General features: G+C 46.5%; 1 protein-coding gene across 5 annotated transcripts in view; it reads right to left on the reverse strand.

The window, feature by feature from the left end:
- Window positions 1-5586, reverse strand: part of Kiaa0232 (KIAA0232 ortholog) — a 64944-nt gene extending 59358 nt beyond the window's left edge. For all 5 annotated transcript variants that reach the window (XM_040746993.1, XM_040746992.1, XM_040746991.1 and 2 more), the window contains exon 1: window positions 5477-5586. The gene's annotated coding sequence lies outside the window, so the exon portion shown is untranslated. The remainder of the gene's footprint in view (window positions 1-5476) is intronic.
- Between the last annotated feature and the right edge of the window lie 16329 nt (window positions 5587-21915).

Genomic DNA, 21915 nt, shown 5'->3' on the forward strand with positions numbered 1-21915 from the left:
CAAGATTTAAAGTTTGCCCTGCTGGAATATGATCTTGTTTTGGTTCAATCCTCACTGGCTACTCTGTTATGCTTTTTAGAATAGAAATGTTTACTGTATCCTTATGTATGTAATTTCATTTTTTTTTATTTTACTGGGACTCATAGCTGAGAGATTGCCTCAAGTCTCAGAAAGAGACTTTGGACTTGGGACTTTGAGCAATGCTGAAATATAATACACTGGGGACTTCTTAGAGTAAATGCATTTTTGCATTATGAGGGGCCCATTAATTAACCTTTGGGGGCTGAGGTAGAATGTTATGGATCTGAATTGTGCCCCTCAGTCTCATTTGAACAGCTGAGAGTACTATTTTTGAAGATGCTGAAAATATTAGAAGGTGAGATTTAGCAGATAGTAGTAGGTCATGGGAGGCAGGTCTTTGGGATATCTGTCTGTCTTTCACTGTTTCCTGGCTTCCACTAGGTTGAGATCTTCCAGCCACCAAGTCCTTCATGGTAAGACTGAAAGCTCAGAAACAATGATCCAAAATAGATCTTCCCTCCCAGAGATTTTTATACCAGGTGTTCTGGGAGCTGCCTAACCTATGAGGTAACAAGAAGATACACAGTTTCAGATGTAATTAAGAGACTCTATAAGCACAGATGGTAATGCTTTCAGAGTGCACTCTTAACCCTTTCAACGCTACCTCTTAGCCAAGGGAAGAGAATGTACATTCTTCCCTAAGGACCTGGTGATAGCTTGGGGGTGGGGATGAGGCGCAGGGGGACCAGGGAGGGAAAAAAAAATCAAATAAGATTGACATACCTTGGAGGCAGAAGCAAGCAGATGTCTGAGTTTGAGACCAGCCTGGTCTACAGATCGAGTTCCAGGACAGCTAGGATTGTTACACAGAAAAACCCTGTCTCAATAAACCAAAACAAAAAATGCATAGCAGAGCAGGGGATGTAACTTAGTTGGCAGGGTATCTGTCTAGAATGCATGATGCTGCTCTGGGTTTGATCCTAAGCACACACACACACACACAAAAAGGAGGGGAACAGGAAACAGGGACAACAGAAGTATAAATGCAGAGCTGGAAAATCTAGTACCTGGGCCTGAGGCCATAGCTCAGCCACAAAGAATATGTACTGCTCTTTGACAGGACTGGAATTCCGTTTCCAGCTCCCAAATCAGGCAGACCATAACTGCCTGTAACTATGGCACCAGAGAAATCCAACACCCTCATCTGGTGTCCACACACATATATAAAAATAAAAATTTTTTTTGGTTTTTCAAGACAGGGTTTCTCTCTATTGCTTTGGAGGTTGTCCTGGAATTCGCTCTGTAGACCAGGCTGGCCTCAAACTCACAGAGATTCACCTGCCTCTGCCTCCTGAGTGCTGGGATTAAAGAGGTGCACCACCAAAATTTGGTCATCAAAAAGAAGCCCCTAGGGCCAGCAAGATGTATAAAGGCATTTGTCAAGCAAGTCCAGAAATCTGAGTTGAATCACAAGAGCCCAGCTCACTACAAAGCAAAAGACATGGGATGAGCCAGGTGTTGGTGGCGCACACCTTTAATTCCAGCACTCGGGAGGCGGAGACAGGCAGATCTCTGTGAGTTCAAGGCCAGTCTGGTCTACAGAGCTAGTTCCAGGACAGATTCCAAAACAATACAGAGAAATCCTGTCTCAAAAAAATAAAAAAAGACATGGGATGAAACTTGTTTCACAGAAAGACTGAAGGTCAAGAGATTCCATGGTGACCCAGGAAGCAAGAGAGGGGCAAAAATGTAACTCAAGTCTTTCCAATTCAGTACTAATGAGTTCATAAGTCTTCTAGAAAGTAATAATATTCTATATTAAATATCCCAAAATATTTTTTAAGAAAAAGCATGCCATGGACCAACATAGGAGTTAGAGTTACCCTTTGTACAAGGGAGTGTTTTCAGCTTTGGACTCTGGTTCCCCTGCCCATGACATGGGGCAGAATAGTCACTTTGCAGACTCTGAGAGTTCAGAAACAGATGGCAGAGTGACAGCTTCACCCAGGACATAATTATGTAAGAAGCCAAAAACAACTGCACAGAAATCTTTTAAATAGTAACTATACCTTCAACATGGTAAAACTGTATTTCTAGCCGGGCGTTGGTGGCGCACGCCTTTAATCCCAGCACTTGGGAGGCAGAGGCAGGCGGATCTCTGTGAGTTCGAGGCCATCCTGGTCTACAGAGCTAGTTCCAGGACAGTCTCCAAAACAATACAGAGAAACCCTGTCTCGAAAAACCAAAAAAAAAAAAAAAAAAAAAACTGTATTTCTAACACTTTAATTGGTGTTAACGTTTTATTAAAATTACTTATAATATTAATATGTTCAGAACTGGCAGACTTTTATTTAGCAAGCATTGACACATTTCCCTGTGTTTAAAGATCCCAGCAAGGCCGGGCGGTGGTGGCGCACGCCTTTAATCCCAGCACTCGGGAGGCAGAGGCAGGCGGATCTCTGTGAGTTCCAGGCCGGGCTGGACCAACAGCCTCCAAAACAATACAGAGAAACACTGTCTCATAAAAAACCAAAAAAAAAAAAAAGATCCCAGCAAGATGTTAGGAATAAAACAATAGCAGGAGCACCATAGCCAGAGTTTGATGTCTTCTGGCCTCCAAGGGAAGCATTTGCACACACATAGATAATAATGGAAAAAAATAGAAGACAAGGCCTACAGCAAGGAGGAATTCTGAAGGATTTCCAAAGGCTCCAGAGAGGATACGGTTATAAATACTTTTAAAAACTAGGGAAAGTATAAGTTAGGGGCCACTCAGATCAGAAGGAAGAGTATATATCTATCAAGAAAGTCTGAAACTGTTTGGCATGTATAGAACAGCAGTAGTCTTAGCAAGAAATATGGAAGTGGGGTGACCAGTACAGAAGGAGGGGTGAACCGCAATGGGCCTCCAACACTGTGTTGATATGTACAACTGCATTCTGAGCCCCAAATCGCAGGCACTTAGAAGCTTGCAGGGCCAGAGGCAGACTTGGGTTTGGGAAAGAGAATCCTAGAAGCCCATGAAAAGTAGAGAAGAAGCAATAGTGGCCCAAAGACAAGTGACAGCTTTGAGCCAGCAGGGCAATCTGAGGACTTAGAAATATCAGCAGTAACCCAGCCATTTTGAGAGCTTGAGTATGGATGGAATTACTTCACATCATTCCTCTCTGCTTATCCATCCTGCAAGACAGGTATCACCATTCTTCCCATTTCACAGGTGACAAAACTGGCTCAGAGGCCATTAACTGCTCCAAGTCAAATGATACAAAAACAGGGGCAAAGCTCAGGCTCAGTACATTTCCACACAAATAAGGAATAACAAGTCCACCTCTTTTAAAGAGCCCTGGGATAAAGTCAGGCACAGAGAGAAGATACGTGACCACAGGGGACAAGTCAAAACACCTTTAGGTTTCAAATAAACTGATAGTCCTTTAAACAGATTTGCCTTATGCTGCTATGTTAAAAATCTGTTCCCTTACGTTCAAAGAATAATACATCTCCTGACAAGAGCAAAACTTTTCTCTTAATAAATATTTCACTAAGGTGGCACTTTCTTTTTTTTTTTTTTTTTTTTTTTTTGGTTTTACGAGATAGCGTGCGCCACCACCGCCCGGCCAAGGTGGCACTTTCTTAAATGAAAACAGACTCATGAAAACCTGTTACACTCAAGGTGAAGCCCTATTTTGTTTTAGGTTCTGAGAATTTAATCCTGAGCTTCACCTGGTCTACACCCCCAGCCCTAACTACTTTTCAAATGATTAAAAATTTGTGACTGGCTCAGCCAGGAAAGTGCTTGCCACACAAGTTCAAGGCCCAAGTTCGAGTCCAGGGTGCTACACTCATGCTTTGTAATTCCAGCCTTGGGGAGGCCCATGATGGGAGGATCTTTGAAGTTTACTAGCCAGCATATCCAGCCTGACTGGTGAGCTCAAGGTTCAGTGAGAGACCCTGTCTGTGGAGCTAAAGGTTGGTGACACATGACTTTAATCCCAGAATATTCGAGACAGAGACAGGCAGATCTCTAGAGTTCTTGTCCAGCCTGGTATACCTAGTGAGACACTATCTCAAAATATAAGGTATAGAGCAACTGAAGACATCTAATATTGATAACTGGCCTCCACATGTATATATATGCATACCCAAACACATGACCATATACAAGCACAAGAATACATACATGACTACAACTAATTATTTGAATGAGAAGATAATGTGAAATATGATAAAAGTACATTTTTATATATGCATGAACTTATGACAGATTTTTTTTTTCGAGACAGGGTTTCTCTGTGGCTTTGGAGGTTGTCCTGGAACTAGCTCTAGTAGACCAGGGTGGTCTCGAACTCAGAGATCCGCCTGCCTCTGCCTCCCAAGTGCTGGGATTAAAGGCGTGCGCCAACAAAGCCCGGCCAGAATAAATTTTTAAAGTACATTATTTGGCAAAAACAGCAATTGAATCCAAGATAATAACTATTAATTCAAGGAGCCTCCATGGGTATTTCAAAGGCACAGTTACAGAGTGGTTTTTGTCATAAAGATCCTAAGACCTAGTTAGAATGGTTCAGCCCAAAATATCTGCGGGCAAATATTTGACCTTCAGAATGCAGAGTGACAGGTACTTTTTTTCTCCTCCCTTTAAATCTGAAGTATCTAAAACCGACAAAGTGTCGTGCAACGGGTCCTATACTGATAGCAGAAATCCTGTGTGGGGTTTTAATTGCATACTCTTTTCCATGGCATCACCTGTTTTCCAAACTGCTCGTCCCCAGCTCCTCAGAAATCCTCTCCCACCGTTTCTTTAGCAAGCCAAGACTCAGAAATGCAAAATGCATTGTCAGTTACTTGGGCAACAAGGCAAAGTCTACGATGCAGGTGATAAGAACCAAGAACTCCATTTAGTAAATGACTCCGGAGTCGCCATGTCCCCCTCCCCAGCTTATCTCCATCCCACTTTTTCTTGGTTAAATCTTTGAGGTCTGTCTACAGAAGGGCAAACACTGAAGGGAGGGACTGCCAGGTTCGGGGGTCTGCTCCCCAGAGCTCATCCTGTCCCCGGCCTCTGCGCAAAGCGCTCAGCCAGCCTGATTCTGGGCCGGCGGGAGACGCCGGGAGCTCCAGGGACGCCGGCCGGAAGCCGGGCCGCAAGGGTCCGGGCGGCGACGCGCACAGGCCGGCGACTTCGGGGGACTGTCATTTCTGCCCTCGGCCGTCACCTTCGCCGACCCCGCGCCATAGGCCCGCGCGCCCGCCACTCACCGCGCCGCGCCCGCCCCTGGCCGCCGAAGGACAAAGCTGAGGGCGCGGGGCGAGGCTCGGCCGCTGTCCCTCAGGCCGGGCCGCCTCAGCCCGTCGCGGCCCATTGTGCGCACTCATCGCACGCCGCCCGCGGGGGCCTCGGGCCCGGCGTCTCTCGAGCTAGTCACCCGCCACAGCCCCGCTCCCGGCCCCCGCCTACCTGCCAAGGCTGCCGGGAGGGAGCCTCTCCTTGCGCTCCGAGGGCTGCAGGCGACTGCCGAGCGCCGGGCGGCCCTGGCCTGCGCCTTACGTAAAGCGGCGGCAGCAGCGGCGGCGGCGGCGGCGGCGGCCCCAGCGCCAAGCGGCGGAGGGCGGGAGGCGGCGCGCGGCAGCGGCTCCGCTGCGTTACCTGGCAACGGCCTCAGCGCCCAGCCAGCCAGTGCGGCGTTCCATATCCTTCCGCCCAGGCGCCGGGATTACATCAGCGCGCCGGGGCACCGCCCTCGTACCGTGGGTGGAGGAGCAGTAGGCGCAGAGGGCAGGATGCCGACCTGGGGATCTGAGACTTTGAAGATTTACCAGATCCTGAGAGCCGGCGCCTTGGTCGATGACTCCCACCGGGGCGCTCAGACCAGGCTTAGCGGAGAGCCCCCATATACACACACCCCACCCCCGCTTTCCCTCTCGAGCTTCACCTGTCCGCGCCCCCTCCTCACCGTGTCCTGGGATGGCTGGAGTGGGCGGCTTAACATAAAGACTTCAATTTTTTTTAAAGTGACATGGCTTTTTTATGTTATTATTAAGTAGGCAAAAAATAAAAGACCTTCTGGAAGATTCGGAAGTGGGAGCCAAAAATGCGCACTAACCTTTTAGTCAAAGTCTCTTTCCTCCTACTCACCTTCCCTAAATGTGACTCCTAGGCTCTTCTAGAAAAGCAGATATAGATGTCAGAGGTACCAGGAAGGAAAGCCTGGGATGTGCTACTGTACAGAGGCAAGGACAGGTCTAGAAGGTCAGTGGCCTGTGCAGTCATGTGTTCACTGAACTCACTGAGAGCACCCCTAGGCACCAGGCCCTGCTCTTGGGTTCAGAGCCTGAAACCTGAAGTTCTCATACTCAGCTCACAGCTTGTGGGAGGAGCAGAGAATTGGAAGTACTTTTCCGCTGAGATAGGCTCAACTGGTCTGTAAGCCAGGGACAGGAACCTAAAACTGTCCTTCCACAGAATCCACGCTGTTTCTCCAAACCCCTTTTCACTCTCCCCAAGAACCCCAGTGGGAAAGCCTTACTGGCCTTTTCGCTGGAAAGAAGTGCGGCTCAGAACAGGCTGGCAGTGAGTGGATGGTGTCTCTGGATGGAGGCAGGTTTTGAGCCCAGATCCTTGGCTCTGATGGGAGGGAGTCTTTCCCTTTGCCCAATTCTTCCCCTTCATCAGCATGCTCCCCCCCCCCTTTTTTGCCTCGGGTGCATCCCTGGTGAGCCACAAACCATATTTAGTACACATCTTTTGATTACCTGTTCTAGGCATGGTTTGTGTCTGGGCAGCCAACTGAACTCTCATAACATGGGGAGACAGTGGAAAATCCAGGGCCGTCTAGAAGCAAAGGTGGAGATAAATAGCATTAGAATCTTCAGGAGAGCCGGGCGGTGGTGGCGCACGCCTTTAATCCCAGAACTCGGGAGGCAGAGGCAGGCGGATCTCTGTGAGTTCGAGGCTGGGCTGGACCGATAGCCTCCAAAACAATACAGAGAAACCCTGTCTCGTAAAACCAAAAAAAAAAAAAAAATCTTCAGGACCCCAGAACCCAGGGTTGCACAGACCAGTGAAACATTTCCCAAAATATGGAGAACTTGCACATATTTTTGGTACATTCCTAACATTACTGTCACCTAGTCTTCTGTACCTTATATAAAGGCACAGTACAGAAGTTTCAAAATAGTAACAATGTATCTCAAATATCTGAAAGAAAAGAAAACACAGTCACTTTGTAGCTATACCATTTATTGACTATTTTCTGTGTGTATGTGTTCCTGGGGTTTTTGTGGGCAAGCGCATGTAGAGGCCAGAGGGAAACACTCTCTCTAAGATTTATTTATTAGCGTATATACACATACTCAGCCCTAGTCAGAGGACAACTCACAGGAGCCAGTTCCTCTCCTTCTGCCGTATTAATTCCAGGAATCAAACTTAGGTCTTTCAGGTGTGACAACAAGCTCTTTTACCTACTGAGCCATCTCTTATGGGCCCTCTGTCTTTTTTTTTTTTCCTTTTATTTTGAGACATGGCCTTCTGTTGAACCTGGCGTTCATTGGCTCAGCTAGACTAGCTGTCCAGCCAACTCCAGGGATCCTCCTGTTCTCGATTCCCAGTGCTATGATTAAAGGTGTGCACTCCTTAGGCCAGGTGTGGTGGCACATGCCTTCAATCCCAGCACTCAGGAGATAGAGGCAGGCAGATATCTGAGTTCAAGACCAGTGTGTTCTACACAGTGGGTTCCAGACACCTACGGCTATATAGTGAGACCCGGTCTCAAAGTAAATAGGAAACAAAAACCAAAAGAAAAAGGCATATACCCCATTCCTACTTATTTTTTAAATATGGATTCTGGGGACGCAAACTTAACTTCTCATGCTTACATGCAGAGGCTTTTACTAACTGTGCTGCCATCTACCCCAACCCCCTAACTTTATTTTTGTTGCTGAATCACAGGCCACTTTTTCATAACCCATGGATTACTAGAACGTCCTAAAGTTTTAGGAAGAATTTCCTAAAAGAAAAAATTCATAGCGATTAGGAATCAACTTGGATGAGGAGGATTTGGAGGCAGTGAGGAAGTTCACCAAGGACTGAAAACAGTTCCCCTAAGGAATCAACTCTGGTGTTTGAGATCGTGTTGGTCAAAAGCCCCAGAAGGTGGTGGACTCCAGGACCTTTGCACTTGCTGAGGATTCGCACAGGCCCTACAGATCTTTGCCTGGCTGGCTCCTCCGTGTCCCATGGCCAGGAGTGTCAACTATCCAGATACACTTTCCCTGATGCCCAGTTTATAGCAGTCTACCTTCCCAATCTTGTGTTGTTTCTGGGCTCCCCATTCTTATCAACACTTGAGAATATCTTCTCTGTGCATTTGTTTTCCCATCAAGACCCTTATTCCAGGAGAGAAGTGCCCTTCTCTATGGGGTTCATTTCTGCAACCTGGCCTTCTATGCTCTTCCTTTGCCACTCCGCACACCGTCTCCCTTAAAGTTTCTGGGTACAGATCAGCAGAGGTAAACTCAGGATAACTGTAGCCCTGGTGCCATGGCTGTGGTCCCCAGGGAACAAAAAGGAGGTCAGAGGCCTCTGGCTGAAACAAAGCGGCAGAGGAAGAGGCAGTAAGGAGGCAGTGGCAGAGCCTCTTCATTCACCATGATTTGCAAAAAAACTATCATAGAAGAGAAAGAGCGAGAGAGAGGTCCAAGAGCACCTACCAGTGTACCTGACCCCTGCACACATCAGTGACAGGTGAAGATGACAGCCCCCACCATTTGACTCATATTCTCAGCCCTAGTAGGGATCCTAGAAAGTACCTGCTGAGGCAGTTTGTCACTTATGTGTTTGGAGAGCAGGCTGGAATTGAAGGTGATTTGGTTTTTTGTTTGTTTTTATTTGTTTGTTTGTGGGGGGTTTTGTTTGTTTGGTTGGTTGGTTTTGGTTTTTCAAGACAGGGTTTCTCTGTACTGTTTTGGAGACTGTCCTGGAACTCACAGAGATCCGCCTGCCTCTGCCTCCCAAGTGCTGGGATTAAAGGTGTGTGCCACCAAAGCCCAGCTTGAAGGTGATTTGTGACATTCAATAGCACTCTGGTGAGTTGAAGGCAGGGCCAAGCCTCCTAAGATCTAGGATCTTCTATACCTAATCTCACTAACTGAGCCTCACCTTCCCCATGTATACAACAAAGCACTTAAGGAGGAAGATTTCCAAAGCCCACCCTGCCCTTGGTCTGTAAAACTTTCTAAATGAAATTTTCAGTGACGCAACACTGATTAAGGGGACTGTATTCAACACATGACCAATGCTAATGATACCCACATTATTATACACACCATTCTGTACTCGGCCTTTGCCACAAAAGGGGTTCTCCACCCTTGGCAGCTACAGGCTGAGGCTCCAAAGAGGTTTGTAGATTTTTTTTGTGTGTCTCACAGTGAGTAAGCAGCCACTGGGTAACATCCCAGCCCTATCCCTGTTACACATTAATGCCATTTCATGAAAACCTATCATAAGTGATGATGAGTTTCCATGGTCTGTCTCAGACAGAGCACCTCATGTAGGGCACCCCTAACCATTCAACTCAGCCCAGACACCATAAGTCCTGTGCTCCTCAGATCTCTTCCCTTTTCTCTCCCTATTTATTTGTTACAGGTTCCAGGCATTGACCCTAATCCATCATGTGGGCCAAGTGCTCCACCACTGACATATATCTTGAATTTTCTTTCTTTTATTTTCAAACAGAGTCATACAAAACTGCCCAGACTGGCTTTGTACTCAGTCTGTAGCCTAGGCAGACCTTGAACTTGGAATTCTCCTGCATTAGCCTCCTAGGTAGCTGGTATTACATGACTGTATCACCAAACTTGTTGGAGACTTCTCTTCCAGCTTCCCAAGACCACTCCCTTCCTAGCATCTCCTTTCTCACTAGCCCTGCGTTCCTCCAAATGGTGCAAACTCCATTCCAGGGCTTCAGTCAAGGCCTCGCCTCTGATGTGGCCTCTTGATTATAACTGCTTAGTTTTCTGAGCCTTTAATTCCCTAGTATATTATGATGGTTTGAATAGGTATGGTGCCCATAGACTCATGTGTTTGAATTCTTGGCCCATAGGGAGTGACGGTATTGGTATGCTAGAATACATGTGTCATTGTAGAGGTAGGCTTTGAGGTCTCATATATGCTCAAGCTATACCCAGTATGGTACACAGTTTTTCTTTCTGCTGCTTGTGGATAAAGATGTAGGACTCTCAGCATCATGTCTGCCTACACACCACCATGTCCTGCCATAATGCTAATGGACTAAACTTCTGAAATTGTAAGTCAGCCCCAATTAAATGTCTTCCTTTTGTAAGAGTCACAGTGTCTCTTCACAGCGATAGAAACCCTAACTAAGACATACACGAAAGGACAGAGGAGTTGTAGTTTTGTCCTGCACCTGTACTGGAGCCAAACCAAGTCAAAAGTATGTCATGCTCTGAAGACACTAAGTTGCCAGTGTCAAGTCCCCTCATTGTCCTCCCAAACTTCTTCCAAGGACTATTCGGTACCTACCCCACCAACCCATCCAATAGAGTTAAACAGTGAAGTCAACAACTGTCCATCACAGAGGTAGGCTAGCACGGAGGTGAAGCATGGAACTGGACTACTGAGTAGAGGCCAGGCCCCACTTGTCTAAGATCACTGCCATTGAGAAGCTCCTGCCACTCTCATCTTTAAGATGTTCACAATGATAGTATCAGGCGTCAAGGTTTGCTGTTGAAGGAAATGATCCTCATACAGGGTTCAAAACAGTACCCTGTTCACAGTGAGTCAAAGCCAGCATCAGCCCCCAGGCTGCAAGAGCTCTGTTCCTACCTTGCCTTTGATGTTTCCTCTTCCCCAGTTCCTTCCTACTCCACTGCTACCTCCATCCCTCGTGGCCCCAGGGCTGATGAAAGCAGCTTCAGAACCTGCAGCCTGCCACAGCAGCCAGGCCTCTGCAGAGGAGGCTGCTTCTGCAGGACCACCTCCTCTCTGTAGAACTGTGTTTGCTGTCCCCAAGTTCAGCAAGGCAGGGAGAAGACTATGTAGAGAAGCAGGTCCCAGCACCAGAGCTGGGCTGGACCTGAACCCCTCTCATTGACCTCCAAGCCTAGAACTAGACAAGTTAATGGCTCCTTCTTTCCAGGGTCCTGGGTGGGAGTGACGCTATATAAAAATCAGGATGTCACCATTGCAAACTGTTTCTTTCTTCCAATCATAAGGTGCCAATATGTGACTCCCTTACCTCGAGACTCACTCCTGCTACAGACCCAGCACCCAGTGGCCCAGAGGCAAACCCTTTGAGGTCTGTCCTCATCCTCACTATTGGAATCTGTAAAGACAAACTTTCCAAATGATAGTTCACTCAGACATCTTAGGGGTGAGGCTTCTATGCACCTGTCTGAAGAGACCCATGGTGTTCCTAGTGTTTCACATTGCTCAATCCCATCTCATTCAATTCTCCCTGGAAAGGGCAGAACTACCACCATCTTTGTTTTTCAGGCTAGGAAACAGAGGCTTAGATAACTAACAGTTCAGTTGGTATGTGCCAGGACTGGAAAACAAAGTTAAACACCAATTCTAACATCCCTGTGTGCAATAGTGTGGCACACTCAACACTAAACTCTTAGGAGGTAGTTAATAAACACAGCAATAATGTGTTCATGGGACCCTTAGTCTTCGCTGCAGAGGATTATTCAAAGTTAAGTTACAATGTTACCAACTGTGGGAAGCACTATTAGAAAAAAACAAATGGAGAAATCTATTTAGGGGTGGTGTCCGCAAAAAGCTTCTTATATTTTTGGTTGTGAGCCTAGCCTTTAATGACTGAGCCATCTCTCCAGCCCGGCAAAAAGCTTCTTTAGGGCAGGACATTTGATTTAGACTGGAAGAAGAAAGATCATTTCTTCCTGGAGCTGAAGAGACAGAGCATGCTTGTCATGCAGGAGGACCTGATTTTGACACCCCACCCAAACCCCATGACTCCTAAGGAACTACATCCTTCAATCACCTTAGACTTACCCCCACACACACACATCTGTGCTCATATACATACACAAAAAAAAAAAAAAGGAGCGAAGGAGGGTGAGAGGGAGGAAGAGAGCCAACTCTTTCCCATCAGGAAGGGATGACAGGCTATGGGAAGTAAATATATGAGATTCGAAGATAAGCAAGGACAAGGTCCTGAGTTAGGACAGGGCATAGTGCACTGAGAAACTGAAAGCAGTCGGTCGCAGCTGGAGGAGTTCAGGTGATTTTGATGAGGTGTAATATCTATCCAGGTACAGAGCACAGATAAGCCAGGACTTCGTCGCCGAGGCACGAGTTCAGAATATGCTAGGAATGCTGGAAGAAATGTGTGTAAGTTCACTGTGGATAACCCTCTTTCTACTTACCAGTTTCCATTGTGCTTACTTGGAGTTTAGATCACACTAAGGATGGCCTTGACCCTACGTCACAATTCAGTGTGGAATGCTGGCAGAAATGTGTGTAAGTTCACTGTGGATAACCCTCTTTCTACTTACCAGTTTCCATTGTGCTTACTTGGAGTTTAGATCACACTAAGGATGGCCTTGACCCTACGTCACAATTCAGTGTGGAATGCTGGCAGAAATGTGTGTAAGTTCGCTGTGGATAACCCTCTTTCTACTTACCAGTTTCCATTGTGCTTACTCGGAGTTTAGATCACACTAAGGATGGTCTTGACCCTAGGTCACAATTCAATGTGAAGATGTCCTTTAGGCAAGGCCATTATTCAGGAATGAGACCCCAGCTGTCTGAAGAGCTGTGCCATAGGAAAAGGGACTAGCCTCTGGGTGGCCTTTGCTTAGAGATGCCAGCTATGTCCCCTTCAGGATTTCTGCTTCCTCTGTGGAGTGCCCCCAGAACCTCTGAAGAAGAGGGATGAGATTGTTCCCTCTAGTGACCCATTCTTCGTCCCTAACAATGTCTTAGGTATGGGAAATCATTTATATAGTGCGAAGAGCCACATCTGGCTGCAGCTGTCAAACCTCAAGTAGTCACCAAGCCTTAGTTTCTTCATCTTCTAACTAAGACTTCTACATATCTGGAACAGAAAATACACCAATAACTGGAGCTTCATGCCAAAATCACCCTCCAGGAGGCCAGTCAGTCTCCAGATTGCTAGTGGTGGATGCTTGCATTGAGCACTTGCTGTATACACTGTACAGGCACTATGCTAAGAAGTTCTACATACAGGACCAGCAAAAGGGCTCAACAGGGGAATGATGGAAAGATGGCTCAGTGGTGAGAGAACTTACTGCTTTTGCAGAGGAATGAACTCAGTTCCCAACACCCATATCAAGCTACTCACAACCACCTGTAACTCCAGTTCCATGCTTGTGGTGCATAGAAACCTATTCAGGCATGTGTACACATTAATAAATAGATAAACAAATATTTAACGAAGATGGTTCAGTTGGATAGAGGCACTTGCCATGCAAGCTTAAGAGCTTGAGTTTTATCCTAGGAACCCATGGGAAGGTGAAAAGAGAGAACCTACTCCACAAAGTTGTCTTCTGATCTCCACTTTAGGGTGTGGCATGCATTCACTTACATTCACATACATATCAAGTACACTCACATACAGATGTGTACAGAGTGAGGTTTTTTCTTGCTTTATCAAGACAGGGTTTCTCTGTGTAGCCCAGGCTGTTCTAGAACACACTCTGTAGACGAGGCTGACCTTGAACTCAGAGATCTGTCTGACTCTGCCTCCTAAGTGCTGGGATTAAAGGTATGTACTGCCACCATCAAACTAAAATAAAGATTTTTTTTTTGGTTTTTGGGAGACAGGGTTTCTCTGTGGTTTTGGAGGCTGTCCTGGAACTAGCTCTTGTAGACCAGGCTGGTCTTGAACTCACAGAGATCCTCCTGTCTCTGCCTCCCGAGTGCTGGGATTAAAGGCGTGTACCACCACTGCCCGGCTTAAAATTTTTTTTTTTGGTTTTTACGAGACAGGGTTTCTCTGTATTGTTTTGGAAGCTGTCAGTCCAGCCAGGCCTCGAACTCACAGAGATCCACCTGCCTCTGCCTCCCGAGTGCTGGGATTAAAGGCGTGCACCACCACCGCCAGACTAAAATTTTTTATGTATATTGTTTCATTGCAACTTTACCTATCATCCCCAAAGCCTTTGTAAGGCACTTAAGCCAGGCATGAGGGCTGCACTTTAATTCTAACTACTTGGTAGGCTAAGGCAAGAGGACTGAGAGTTCAAGGCTATTCTGACAGTTTCTCACACCTGTCTCAAAATAAAAATAAACACCAGGCATGTTGGCTCACACTTGCAATCCTAGTATTCAAGAGGCAAAGGCAAGAAGATTGCAATAAGTTTGAGTCCAGACTTCGCTACATAACAAGACCCTAAACAGTAATAAATAATAATAATAATAACAACAACAAATAAATCAAAACTTTAAATGGTCTGGAAGCCAGGTATAGTGAGTGGCTCATACCTGTAATCTCAGCACTTGGGAGACTGAGGCAGGAGAGCTAATATAAGTTTGAAGCCAACCTAGGCTACACAGAGAGTTTCAGGCTGGCCTTGGCTATGGAGTGAGACCCTTTTCAAAGAAAAGAAAAGAAAAAAGATTGTCAGTAGGTGGGTAGAGTGGTTATGTATAACGCTCTGGTCTGTTCCCTAGCACCAAGCAAACAAGGGTACAGTGGCACTCAGAAGGTAGAAGCAGGAGGATAAGTTTAAGGCCATCCTTGGCTCCATCCTTGAGAGTAGTTGGACTATATGAGACTCTATGTCAAAAACAAAAGCTGGAGTTGTAACAGTAGCCTGCATGCCTAGCATCTGCAAAGTCCTAAGTTTTAGTCATGCTCTCTCCCTTCCAGTGATCTTTCCAGTTCAAATATCCATGGATGTCCAGAGAACGCCAAGAGTACCGTTGAGAGTGGTGAGAGGCTAGGGAAGATATTATAGGTGAGCCCTATAACACTTCCCTACAGTCTGTAACAAACACTGCTGCACCACATATGGTCTGGACAAGAGTATGTCTGAAGATTCCTACCACTGTGCCATTTTTTCTCTATAGGCTTGAAGGATGACTTGGACACATTCATGGTGCCAGATCCTCGGGGAGACAAGAAGGGTAGTAGTTACTCAGGGAGTGCCACAGGTTTACAGCCTTGCTTGGACTGTAAAGAATTGACACTAACAGCCAATAATGCTCTGGTCTTTATAGGGGAAGTACATGTAATTGATATTTACTAAAATGGACATATTTATGTTTATACACCATAATTATTTCAGACTGATGACAGTTCAGGAAGTAGTCTCTTCCAGGAAAAAATGACTTGAGGTAAGAAGGCAAGATTCTCCCTCCCCGACCCAGGTAGGCCATCTGGTACAAGGCCAACCCAGAGCCAGCCCTTAGTCAAAAGCAGTTGATTACGGGGGCCCAGAGGTTAAGAGCACTCGGTGCTCTTCCAGAGGTCCTGAGTTCAATTCCCAGCAACCACATGGCGGCTCACAACCATCTGAAATGAGACCTGGTGTGCTTTCTGACCTGCAGGCACACATGCAGGCAGAACACTGTATACATAACAAATAAATAAATCTAAAAAAAAAAGCAGTTGATTATATTTCTCAGGGGACTTAGACAGGCCTTTCAGATTCCCTCATCAAATACTGGAAGACCTCAATGATGAGGATACCCACCACTCTGCCCCACCCCCCACCCCCACCCCCACAGACCTTTGCCACCAACTCACAAAGGCGTCTACAGCCTCATGGTCTCCTCAGGGTTCCTAGCCTTGAACAGGAGCTCTGCACATGGCAGACCATTGATGTGGTTTGGATATGGCTAACTCTGGTGCTTTATATGCTGAAATCCTGGGTTCCAGCATGGTGGAATAGAACTGACAGAGCCCTGAGGAGGTGGGGGGCTGCAGGGAACTGGTTAGGATATTGTAACCTTGCTCTAGGAAGGGATTCTCAAAGTTCTCACTGATTCCCACAAGACGCAAGAATTAAATATAAATTCTATATTTTCTCAGTGGTCATCCACCCTCACTCCCAGGCTGGCTGGGCTGGGAGAATTTAACTCCTGCACCTCTGCTCAGAATGGGCCTGGGATGCAGCCCCGGTGTTCCTGGTCCAGTGCCTTCTCACCAGCCAGGAGCTTGACTCACCCTTGTTCATTCCCATCTTTCTCCACCATGTTGTCTGTCTCTTCCTTCCTCTAATCTGCTCCTGTCCATTCAGGTGTCTGCCTCTTACCCCCCCCCCAAATAGGACGTGGCCCCAAGGTAGGGCTGAGTATATGGTAGAGCCTCAGCAAGCATTTGCTGAATTCCTTCTTGTTTGCAACTCATTTCTTCTCCTTTGTCTGCAGTCCCTGGATCCAGCAGAGGATGGGCAGGGATAGTCTTTCTGGAAGGGGTTGTTTCACATCCAGGAGATGACAGTCCCAGGATCCAGCAGAGGATGGGCAGGGATAGTCTTTCTGGAAGGGGTTGTTTCACATCCAGGAGATGACAGTCCCAGGATCCAGCAGAGGATGGGCAGGGATAGTCTCTTTGGAAGGGGTTGTTTCACATCGCCTGCTAGCCTTGCAGTTCATCCATGTAAGTGTTTCAGATCCTCCCTCCTTTTTCCAAGCTGAATTAATATCCCGATGGAATTAACTGGTAGTTCACATTTCATTTATCCATTCAGCTGTCTGTGAGCTCTTGGTAGATTTCCACTTTGGGCTATTTGGGAATAAAGATACAGTGATTCTTCTCTTCTTAGCCTCATTCGCAGAGCGGCTTTTGTGCCTCCTGCATTGAAAGAATTACTTTGCCTGCTGTCTGCTTCAGCAGCCACAGGGCCTCAAGTGACAACAACATCAGCATGTACTGAGCACTCAGCCTGTGCCAGCCCAGCTGCTGCTACATACTGCAAGGAGTTACAGCAGCCCTGGTGTGCTACTGTGGCCCTCGGTTTCGATAGAAAGAGTGACTGTGGCCAAGGTTGTTTAGCCAGGAAGTGGCAGATCTGGGCAAAGGGCTCAAAGTCAGCTGTTTAACACTGTTCTGTCCACATGATGGGGTTTCTCCCTTCCGGGGGCCTTTTTTCCTCAGAGAGTCTCTTCCCTCTGTGGAGCTTCTCTCAACAGGAAAGCTCCCATCCAAAGAGCTTTGCACCTCCCTGCCTCTCCCCACACAGTGCCTGTCCCCAAACAGGGCCCCTACCCACACAGGGCCTCTCTCCTCCACAGGCCCTATCCTCTGCACAGGCCCCCTCCCCTCCATAAAACCTCTGCCTTTCCACAAGGCCTCTCTGCTCTACAGGGCCTCTCCCCTCCACAGAGCTTCTCCCATCCACAAAGCCTCTACCTCTCTACGGACCTTTCCCTTCCTTAGGGCCTCTCCCCTCCACAGGGGCTTTGTTTTATGCAAGATTTCTCTCATCCAGACAAATGTTTCTCCTCCGCAGGACCTCTCCCTACATAGAGTCTTTCTCCTCAGGAGCACCTGTTCCCTTCACAGTGCTTCTTTCTTCCATAAGGAATCTCCCTTCACAGGACTTCTATCTTGTTCAGGATTTCTCCCATCCCTAGAGCATCTCCCTCCAAAGATTTCTCCTCTTCACAGGGTTTCTCCCCACATAAAGACTTTCTCCTACACAGAGCCTCTCTCATCACTTAGGCCCCTCTCCACAGGGCTTCACCACAGGGCCTCTCTCCTCATGGGGCCTCTCCCATCCAGAATGCAATGTACTCATGAAATCACAGAAACCATTCTCAAGGTCACACCATGGGGGTTCTGAGCTGCTATTGTTCCCCTTAGTAACTAAACAGTGCCCAGCCCCTGAGGGTGTTCCTTAGTTGCCCTACTGGAAAACGAAAGCAAACCAGTAAGTATAGAATTATACGAAGGCTCTACTTCACACCTCTTTTGAAGACACGATAAAAAGAATACATTCTGGAGCTCTCGGCATGGCTCAGCAGGTAAAGGCACCACTGCCAAGTCTGACAACCTGAGTTTGATCCTTTGGACTCCTATTGTGGAAAGAGAACTGACTCCTACAGCTTGTCCTCTGATATCCACTCTCCAACTGTGCGGGTCCCCAACAAATACATAAAATGTGATAAAAATTATTTTTAAAATACATGCTCAAGAAGAAAACCAAAATTATTCAAAGGAAATCCTCTCAATTTAAGGCCAAAACTACCAGCATCTATTATCTGATTCATTTCCAAAGTCAAATGGAACAAAAGACTGGCAATGACACACGGTGGCCTGACTTTGAGAAAGAAACTGCATATAGTTGTCATGGCCACACCCAAGATGGCTTAATTAACAGCATCCCAGGGACCACTGGATTCTGCCTGGAAACCTTCTGGTCTCCCTGCCCCTTGGGCTGGAACAGGGCCTGTGCTTTCCTCTCATTTTGAGGCGCTCAGAAAAGCCCTCTTCCAAATTTCAGTTTCCTAGACAGCACTAATGTCACTAGGAGTAAGGCTGCCTGGAGAAGGCCAGGCTTGGAGAAAACAATCAGCTGGTACTTTGCATCCAGGAAACAAAACAAGCTTCTTTTGTCCCTAGGAAGACTGACAGCTCAGGGGACAGCAAAGCCTGGGCTTTCTGCACTGGGGAAGGCAGAAAAGCAAGAGCTAACAACAGCTCACTGTGTGATGTGATACTCTCTTTTCCTGAGTACCTGCTGTGTGCACAGGGGTTTATATCCAACAATTCTCTGACCTGATTAGGGATCCCTAAGGCCCTCACCTCTTGTAAGATGAGGAAACAGACTCTGGAAGAGAACAGCAATTTGCTCAAAGGCATAAAGCAAGAAAGTGACAGAGGCAGGATTGGAACCTACCCTTGTCTGTGAAGGTATTTGTCTTGTATTTGCATTAAATACTGACACTTACTTAAACCACAGCAATTAGCATCCCAGAACTAAAGTCTAGATTCCTGTCATACACCCCCTACAGACTCTTGATGATGGCTGGCCATAGGAGATGCTTACCTATCAACTGACTAATCACCGTTCTTTATTCACTTGGAGCAAAGACCAAAAGAGGAAGTTTTTCAGCCTCTTTCCCTGCACCCCCTTCTGCCCTACACCCACCTTGTTTGTAAGGAGATGGTGGGCTCACATTCTGATTCCCGAGGGCCGCCCCTATGTTAGTTACTTTTCCGTCGTCATGACAAAAACACCATGACCAAGGCAACTTATATAAGGAAGCAGTTGTTGGGGGACCTGCTTACAGTTTTAGAGAGTAAGTCCACAACCATCACGACAAGGATCATGGCAGCAGGTAGGTAACCATGGCACTAAAGCAGAAGCTCAGGGCTTGCATCCTTATCCACAAGTAGTAGGCAAAAGATGAGCTGGGAATGGTGTGGGCTTTTTAAATCTCAAAGCCCACCCTTAGGGATACATTTCCTTCAACAAAGCCACACCTTCTAATCCTTCCCAAACAGTTCCACCAACTGGGGGCCACGTATGAGCCTGTGGTGGAGGGGTTGCTCTCATTCAAACTACCACACTCCCTTTGTAGGTCACCCCCAGCCCACAAATAGAAGTCTTTACTGTTTTAAGTCACTGGTTCCCTTGTCTTTCTTTCCTTCTCACTGAACTACCATTTGGTTGCCTGTACCAGGAGCTGGTGTGTAGGCTCTCCGACAAGGGCCCTCTGCTTCTTTTTCCCTCACCCCTCATCTCCCCCTCTGGTTCTTGTACCCACTCATCTACTTGAGCGACTCCACAGTCTCTCAATCCATACATCCCCACCAGTTGTACTGGCCTTGTGTGAGTTTTGAGATTTCCTTTCCTTCTTCGAAACTCTTTCTTTCTGAAATTTGCCAGGAAGACTTCTCAGAAACCCGAGTTCTGGTTGGAGAACTTCTCCTAGATGGGACTGTGGTTTTCCTTTAAGAGTCCGATAGAGACATCTCTGTTCTCTGGAAGGTCTTGCTGAACCAAACGATTGGTTAGGGGACACTTCTTCCTTTAGACCTACTTTCTGCCTGGAAGAATTTCCTTTCTCACCCCGCCTGATAGCCATGGGCCAGCAATCCTCTAACTACCTAGAGACTTTTTGGCATGTCTCCTCAAAAATCTTTCCATTGCAGTAGCCTGGCAACAGTACACATCATGGTTACCACTGACCAGAAGGCAACATGTCTGACTTTCAGATTTAAAAGGACCTTGCATTAACACGATGATGATGATCCGAAGTTTCCTGCATTCCAGACTTTATCTGAAGCTGCTTCCATCTTTCTGCTCACCCTCTCTGCCTCTCAGGTCCTCTTTCTCCATCAGTCTCCTAGACCTGGTCCTCCTAATTTGCCCTGCTCACGTTCTTTCTCTCACCACACAACTGCCTGCTCTGTCACCTATATGTTGCCTCCCAAAGCCTGCTCCTGAGGATCTATGCCTCTTTCCTGAAGCCAGCTGCATAATTAGCAGCTAGCAAAACCTGCTTCCTAACCCACCTCCCTGATCTGATCAGTCCCAGCTTCTCCAGGGGATACCCAGGTTCTCTTTCTTCAGCAAAATTCTATGTTTCTCCCAGCAGAGAGTGACAGGGGTACTTTCTGCTCAGTCACCCTTTATGTGTGGTGTCAGGTCTGTACCCCCCTCCAGGCCTGTCAGTCTAGGAACCAGCCATTGCTGTTCTCATCAGAAAAACCTCACCATGCCTAACCAAAATTCCCTGCTGCAATCAGATAAGAAGTCTCAGATGTGTGTTCTGGCTTGTATCCTTGTGTCCACCAACACCTCCTCTCTGAAAGCATCTTTGCCAAATCTCCCCATTTCTTCCTGCTTCCCATTCTCCTACACTCACCCACCACCACCGCCACCAAGCCCACCCAACTCTGCAGTGGCCATTCCCTTTCACAGTAGGCTCCTGGATCAGAACTGCCTTCCAGGGGGGAGAAAAGCCCATCCCATCTCTACCTGCAGTTCCTCCAGACTTTTAGATCAAGCCAAGTCCTGAATTCTCAGTCCTTCTAAAATGGTAAGTCCATCTTCACCCAGCTTGCTGTCTTGGTGAAGACAGCATTGCTGATCCTTAGTTAAATTTTTTTTTGCTACTAATAAATCGTGACTCCCTCCAGCCTAAAGGGAAAGGACTGTACTTTATACTTTGTAAATCCTGCTATGTTTACAAGATGCTAAATTTTTCCCAGGTTGTTCCTCAGTGACAATAATCACTAATCATGATTCTGATAAGACTACAAGTAAAAACCATTTTAGATCTTTCTGGAATACATAAATAAATGTGTGTTTACCCAGAGGCCCTACCTTAATTAAACCATTTTGGGGGAGGCTATATTTAAACTCTTCTAAGTTAGAACACCTGTCTCCTTCATCTTCTGTCTTTGCTTCTTTAAAACAGAAATATTTTATTATGTTCATAGCAAATTACCATTTCTAGGCTACAGTTATGTTAAACCATCAACAAACTACACTTGTGTCACCAAAACTTCAATGATGAGTGTAGAGAGTTAAAATGTTACAGGTCCAAAGCCAAAATTGTCCTGGACTATGTTAACATTTGCAATAGCCAATTTATTACCCTTCCATGTTTATGACAATATTTTGTGACCAAATCTCAAAAATTATTAGAGGGGATTCACTTTAAAGAAATCTACTAGGGTTTGGAGAGATGGCTCAGTGGTTAAGAGAACTGACAGTTCTCCTAGAGGGCCCGAGTTCAATTCCTGGCACCCACATGACAGCTCACAACTATCTGTTACTCCAAGATGTGATATCCTCACACATGACGCATACATCCAGGCAAAACACAATGCACATAAAAATAAAAATAAATAAAATTAAAGAAATCTACTACAGCCCTCTTAAAATATATGCTCACTCTCTGATACCTTTCCTATGGCCTCCTCTAAAGGCAAG

The sequence above is a fragment of the Mesocricetus auratus genome, unplaced genomic scaffold (assembly GCF_017639785.1).
Source record: "Mesocricetus auratus isolate SY011 unplaced genomic scaffold, BCM_Maur_2.0 Super-Scaffold_100006, whole genome shotgun sequence".
NCBI classification, from domain to species: Eukaryota; Metazoa; Chordata; class Mammalia; order Rodentia; family Cricetidae; genus Mesocricetus; species Mesocricetus auratus.